The sequence below is a fragment of the Mustela putorius genome, unplaced genomic scaffold (genome assembly GCF_011764305.1).
Source record: "Mustela putorius furo isolate JIRA1106 unplaced genomic scaffold, ASM1176430v1.1 tig00000056_pilon_pilon_pilon, whole genome shotgun sequence".
NCBI classification, from domain to species: Eukaryota; Metazoa; Chordata; class Mammalia; order Carnivora; family Mustelidae; genus Mustela; species Mustela putorius.
Window position 1 is genome coordinate 3,515,043 of NW_025421263.1, and position 7,442 is coordinate 3,522,484.

Consider the following 7,442-nt stretch of genomic DNA (forward strand, 5'->3'; position numbering starts at 1 on the left):
TAAGGGGGTGAGGCTGAATTGGATAGAGTGGGCTACACTGGGCAGACTGACGCTTGCACCCTTTTGGAGGAACCCTGAAACTCTTACCTGAAACTCATGCAAGGCATGAAAGATGTACTGGATTAGACCCCAAAGCAGGGGAGACCTTGTGTCACAAAGAGGAGCTGGTAAACTCAGATGATTTCTGGGTGGCAATGTGTGTAGAGAAGGTTTTGTCGCTGGTGCCAGCTGGCTCCTTGATTGGTTCAGGAAGTCTGTCTAGTCCATAAGAGAACCTCTGTTCAGAAGCACATAGCTTGAACTCCAGCCCTGCCCCATCCCCTGCTAGAGTTTTCTCCTCTCCTCTCTGCTGCCTTCTTTCTTCCACCTTTTTTGTTTTTAAAGGTTTTATTTATTTATTTGACAGACAGACAGGCAGGTAGAGAGAGAGAGGGGGAAGCAGGATCCCTGCTGAGCAGAGAGCCCGATATGGGGCTCGATCCCAGGACCCTGGGATCATGATCTGAGCCGAAGGCAGAGGCTTTAAACCACTGAGGCACCCAGGCACCCCTTTCTTCTACCTTTTGAAGGTCCCCTTTTTCTGCTTCATTAAAGAAACACAGGTCATCAGGCTTCTTTCTACCTCTGCTGAGCTGTCCTTACATGAATTCCCTCCTTCTTTCTTTCTATTTCTAAGAAAAAGTTGATCTGACCTTCTTTTCTCAATATCCTCTCCTTGACTGCATTTGACTTACCTTAGTGACTTGCCTCCCTCTCCCCCGTACTGCTCTCTGGCATTTAGAGACTCCTCCCTTGGCTTGAGCCCCTACACATGTATACATTCAGTGGTCCTTAACTGATTTCAGTCTCTCCAAATACTCTTGCCGGCCATTTCCCTCTTTCCTCTGCTTACAAACTCTTTGAGCAGTGGATTCTATCCACTTTCTTGCTTCCCACCTTCAACTCTTTGTTGACTCGGTCTTAGCTCACATACTACGGATGCTGTGTTCACTCTAGTTTATTTGTTTTGTTTTGTTTTTGTCACCAGTGATCTGTTATTAGCCATACTGAGCATTTTTTCCTGGCTTCATTTGTGGTTTTTATTTTTCTGTTGACTTTGCCCCTATAGATGATCCCAGGCTCCTGGAATCTCTTTTTCTCATGGAGTCTCATGACTCAGCCTGCCCTGGTTCTTTTCTATGTTTGCCTGCTCTCTGTTTCCTTCACAAGCTTCTTCAAGCATACCCAAAAGTGCTCTCTTGTTTTCTTTATGTTCCTCAGAGATTTCACTTATTGCCTTCTCTAGTAATGCATAATTAGGACAATGTGACACTCAAATCTCTATGATACCTGAAACCATCTGTTGTGTTCTAATTCCTAATTTCAGATTTATCACTAGATATTTCCAAATTGCTGATTTGAAGGCAGATGAAGCAAATGTATATAAAGTGGAATTCATTATCTGCCTTTAAAACCTGCTTCTTCCTTCTGACTTTCCATTTTTGTTAATTATGGCACTGCTATATCTTACGGCTACCTTTGATCCTGTTCTCTCCTTGTCTCTTACCATCCAATTAAGTCTTGTCACTTTCTCCATCACGTGTGCCTGGAATCTGTCCTTTGCCCTCCTATTGCTATAGTCCCGGTTCAGTGACTCTGACCTTTGCTTCCATCATCCCCATCACTTCCTAAGTGGCCTAACTGGACTCCTTCTCTCAGGGATCTCTTCTACATGCACACTTTTCTCTGGATGAATTTTCCTAAATTTCCATTTGCAGTTACAGTAGCTTTAAACACATCTCTTCCTGGCTCAGAAATTATCAGTGGTTTCTTAACTGCTTCTGAAATCAGCTCCAAACTTAACTGCCTTGGGTCCCCCCACCTCTGGACTCTGACCCACATTTCTAGCCTACTCTCTTCCATAATTTCCCACAAGACTATGCTCCATTAAGATATAAAAATCTCTGAAACATCACTTGTTCCTTTTCGCATACTTGCCTTGGTTTATAGCATTCCCTTCTCCTGACACCTTTTTTCTATCGTCCATCCTCAGTGTTTCAAGATGCCCCATTCTTCATGGCCCAGTATGTATGCTACCTCTACTTCAAGGGGTCAGTTCAGGAAGGAAGGAAGGACAGATGGAAAGAAGGGAGGGACAGGATGCCTGTAATGTGCCAAAGAGCTATTGAATAGAATCGTTCACATACCTCTTTGCTCCCTTCACTGCAGTCCCTTAGCTGTACTTCTCCACCTCAGCTGCACATGGCATCATCTGGGAGCTTTTAAAAAAGCACCAATACCCAGCTGCATCCCAGACCAATTAAATCATAATCTCTGTGGCTATGACCCAGTATTAGCATTTTTTTAAACCTCATCAAATGATTCCTATATGCAGTCAAGAATTTATGTCTCTTAATATGTGACAGTTTTGATTCATTTTAGTGGTACTGCATTTTGTTCTGTGTCAGACTGTTGGTCCTTGAGTGAGTCTTTGTTTTTGTAGCCTCCTTGGTGTCTACCACTGTTTCTTAAACTCAGTGGGTCTTCAAAGAAAAGGAGTTTTAAGTGAATTTAAGAACAGAAAACAAATAAGAGCAATTTTTAGGAATATTATCCTACACTAAAAATGGTGAATTGAACATCTCTCACATGTAAAATAACCATGTTTGCATAATCCATTTGTATCCAAGCAGTTAATATGTCAATTAAGTATTAATTAATATTGATTCTAGTGAGACTATGCCTTACCCATCTTGGCAATTAATAAAATGCTCTATATGCTTAAAATACTTTGAATGATTACACATTCTACCTCATGGATTGTTAACAAGATTAAATAAGTAAAGCTCCTTGGGGGAAGGCTTAAAAATCATGGCTAAAATCTTATTTTTAATAAAGCTGCATTTTTGAAAGAACTGAAGCATAAACACCTCACATTTGATGCATTTTCCTCTTCTTGAATGCCATGAAGTATTTTAAGTCCAGTAGAAAGCTAGGATTATCTTGGGCATATCTGCTTCTTTCCATACATTATATATATTCCTGGTACCAATGTGTTGGATATTGTAAAACTTATTTTAGTCTGTGGGGATGAAAACGAATTTAAATATATTTGTGAATGGATTGTTGCTATATGAAGGCTAAGGTAGTCCCTAACAGGAAAAAAAAAAAATAGGAAGGAGGAAGGCTTTGAGATAATTCTTTTTTTTTTTTTTAAAGATTTTATTTATTTAATTTTTTTTTGAGATAGGGAGAGAGTATATGAGAGCATGAGCAGGGGGAAGGTAGAGGGTGAAGCAGACTCCTTGTTGAGCAGGGAGCCTGACTCGGGGCTCAGTCCCAGGACCCTGAACTCATGACCTGAGCAGATACTTAACTGACTGAGCCACCCAGGTACCCCTAATTCTATTCTTTTCTTTTCTTTTCTTTCTTTCTTTCTTTCTTTCTTTCTTTCTTTCTTTCTTTCTTTCTTTCTTTCTTTCCTTCTTTCTTTCTTTCCTTCTTCCTTCCTTCCTTCCTTCCTTCCTTCCTTTCCTTTTCTTTTCTTTTTTAAGATTATGAAGGCACAGGCTGTTTCATGGAGTTTGATTTAATGGCCTGTACTCTGGAGCTAGACAGATTTGTGTTCAAATGCTGGCTTCATTTACTAGCAGGATTGACTTTGGACAAAGTGTTTGGCCTCTCTGAGTTTTGGTGTCTTCAGCTGTGCGACAGGGAGTAACAGGTCTCCGTGTCCTGGGGGGAGGGTTGAGCCATAATAAATGTGCAGTCACTGGCAGTAGGACACCACAGGTTCCCATTGCCTTGAAGTCCTAGAGATATCATGGATTTCTTTCTTTTCCCCCATGACCTCTGTAGAACTTTCTCTTAGTGTTTTGCACAGCCTGCTTTTTAATGGTAGCTTTGTAGACGAAATGTACAGTTTCATTTTGGATCTAAGTGTTTTTCATTCTTAGAAGCTGATAAATGATTTTCCTTATTTATTCTGTAAATTCACTGAATGTTTGAATTCTTTTGTAGAGTCTGTGCTATAAATACTGCTCAATACCTATAATTTAAGTAGGAGAAATGTAATGGTATTATATAGTTACCCTTATATGGAGAATGTAGGACAGTATTCTAACTTCACTTCCAAGGAGTTCACATTTCCACTTGAAAACATTTCCTTTTTAAAAAAGATTTATTTATTCATTTTACAGAGAGAGTGAGTGAGAGACTGAATGAGCATGAGTGGGAAGGGCAGAGGAAGAGGGAGGGAAACTTGCAAGCCGACTCCCCACTGAGCGCAGAGCTGGAGGCAGGGCTGAAACTGAGGTCACGTGAACCTGAGGTCATGACCTGAGCTAAAACTGAGTCCGATGCTCAACTGACTGCACCACCCAGATGCTGTCCACTTGCAAATATTTCTAAACTAATCCCATTTGCAGAAATTTCTGGAAACTCTGAGAGTTCACCATCACGCCAGTTACAAGCCCTACATCACCAGTCAAATCTTATCAAAAACCATTTTAGAAATCTTGAAAAAAGTCTGCCATTTTGTTAAGACAATTGGAAAGTAGATTTTTTTCCTGTCTCTCTCCTACATTCTTTTCCTCATCCATAAGAGCATAATTTGAGTAGTGTTATTTTGAATCTTCCTTGTATTTCCTTACATATGTACCTTTTATGCAACCTGAAATTAAATTTTTAGGTATGAAACTGGGCACTTTGCTGCCCCACACAGAAAGACTTTACAATCCAGCTGGAACAGAGCTGAAGTGCACACAAAGTTGATGTCAGGGCCTACTTACATTGAAGTAAAATTAAATTTATGGATGGGAAAGGGAAGCCTAATTTTTATGTGCTGCCTCCCTAAAAGCCAACTAAAATCTAGGAATAGGGAAAACTATCTGAGCCAGTGTGAGTAGACCCAACCCATTTCATTTTCTAAGACTGATTCAGTTCATTACTTATGGAGTGAAGGCAGAGGCTAGTTCATTTGAGAGTAAGAATGACTCTAACACTAGGGTATAATTATGTTAGCATTTTCTTAGTACCTTGCTTAGCTAGCCTGGATCTTTTAAAATATTACTATTATTTTTTAATTTTTAAAAAAGATTTTATTTATTTGAGAGAGAGAGATAGAACACACACACACAGAGGAAGAGGGAGAGGGAAAAGCAGACTCTGTGCTGAGTAGGGGGCCTGACTCAGGGTTTGATCCCAGGACCCCAGGATCATGACCTGAGTTGAAGGCAGACACTTAGCTGACTGGGCCACCAAGATGCCCCCAAAACATTATTTTTTTTGAAGAAAGAGATAAAATACATTTTCTATTCATTCCAGCTTTAATCCTCTGAATTTCTGCTCACTGCTCAGCATTTCCAATTCCTGGAAAATTCATTAGGTTTTATTAGTATCGTTTCTTTTCTAGCTTTCTCCATTACACAGCTCTCTTCCCCAATGGACCACCACATCTTTGGGTTTCTAGTCCTTGGAATTTTGCTTCTCAGTTCCAGAGCAAAGGAGCCAAATTGCATTCCTTTTTTGTCCCAAAGTCTTCTATTTTGACTACCCCAATTTGTCTATATTTATCAAGGGTGAAAAGGAATGTATCACTTTGGCCTGAAAATTTTTTTGCTGAGTCCCTATTCCACTAAAAAAGAGAAAAAAACCCCACATAATATTTGGAAGAAATTGGTCAATCCCAATTCTCAGGCCCGAGCAGACCAGTTTATTTCAGAGAGAATCTTTTTGTGATTCTTTCTGTTCACATAGTGACTGAAACAATTCAGGCTTAATCACACATCTTGATTAGTACTTTGTACTACAGAAAGTAGGACTAGCAATCCTGCTGCATTGAATTTCCTGATATTTACTTACTTCAGACAAAAGAGCAAGGGTAGAGGATAAGTTCTTAGATAAGGTTTTCCAACCACTAACCCAGATATGACTTTCATCTGAGTATCTGGGCGATCTCAAAGTTTACTCTTTCATCTGGGTAGGTTTGACCATGGTTCTCTTACATATTAGAGTCTGTGCCTTAGTCATAGAACTTTGGAATTAGGAGGAATCTTAATGGTATCTGATTTATTATTCTCCTCTACATTCTACAGATGAGAAAATGGAGTTGGGTTGGGTCTCAGAGCAGGATGAATTTGAGGTATCTTTTACTTTAACTTCTCCCCCAAGGAAAGAATCTTTATCTTGTGTTTTTAAAATTGGATCATCCATTTCCTCTCTGTGTCCTTGACACTTTCCTCTTTGAACAGAACAGTAAACCAAAATTTAGTAAAATGATGGACAAGATATTTTCATTTAATTCAAAATTTGGCACAAGGATGTATCCTAAGTAAAGACAAAGAGGAAATTTAACTGGTAGCATTCAAACTGTCCTTGATTAATGCTGAATATGTTGCTTTACTGAGTTGTTTCTTGAAAAGAAATTAATTGGTATGAATATGCCCAATCCCCCACTGCTAAAAATAATACCCCTCCAATTTCTTTGTTCCTTTTCTTCCTATAAACAAGCCTGTCAAAGAATGCTATGTCATAATAATATTTTTATAACACTTTCATTGAGATACAAGTCATATATCATACTCATTTACATTGTACAATTCAGAATTTTTTAGCATATTCACAAAATTGTATAATAATTACCAGAATCAATTCCAAAACATTTCATTACCCCTAAAAGAAACATTATACCCTTTAGCTTTCACTGCTCCTTGATCTTTCCTCTCCCAGTCCCTAATCTACTTTCTGTCTTTATCGATGTTCCTATTCTGGACATGTCATATAGAAAGAATAATATGATAGGATGTCTTTTGTGACTGGCTTTTTTCACTTAGCATAAGGTTTTCAATTTTATTCACGTTGCAGCATGGATCAGTACCTCATTCTTTTTTATGGCTACATACGTTTTCATTGCATAGCTATGCCACATTTTGTTTATTCATCAGCTGATGGACGTTTTAGTTATTCCAATTTTTTTGGCTGTTATAAATATGCTGCTACTAACATTCATGTACAGAATTTTTTTCTTTTGGTGGTTGTATGTTTTTGATTTTCTTGGGTATACACCTAGAAGTGGAATTGCTGGGTCAAATAGTAATTCTGTGTTTAACTTTTTGAGGAACTGCCATTTTGTTTCCTAAAGTGGCTGCATCATTTTATATCCCCAGAAGCAGTGTATGAGGATTTTGATTTTGATTTTTTGGGGGGATTAAAGCCATACTGGTGGATGTGAAGTGGTATCTCATTGAGGTTTTGATTTGCATTTCTATAATTAAACTAATAATGTTGAACACTGCTTATTGTCCATTTTCATTTCTTTGATGAAATCTATTCAGATAGTAATAATATTATCCTTAGGGAAAAGGAATGCATACATTGGTAAGACATATAGAAAAAGAGTTGGAACAGATTCTTAATAGGAGATGAACATTTGACTGGAGAAATCCAAGGAAAAGATTTCATCC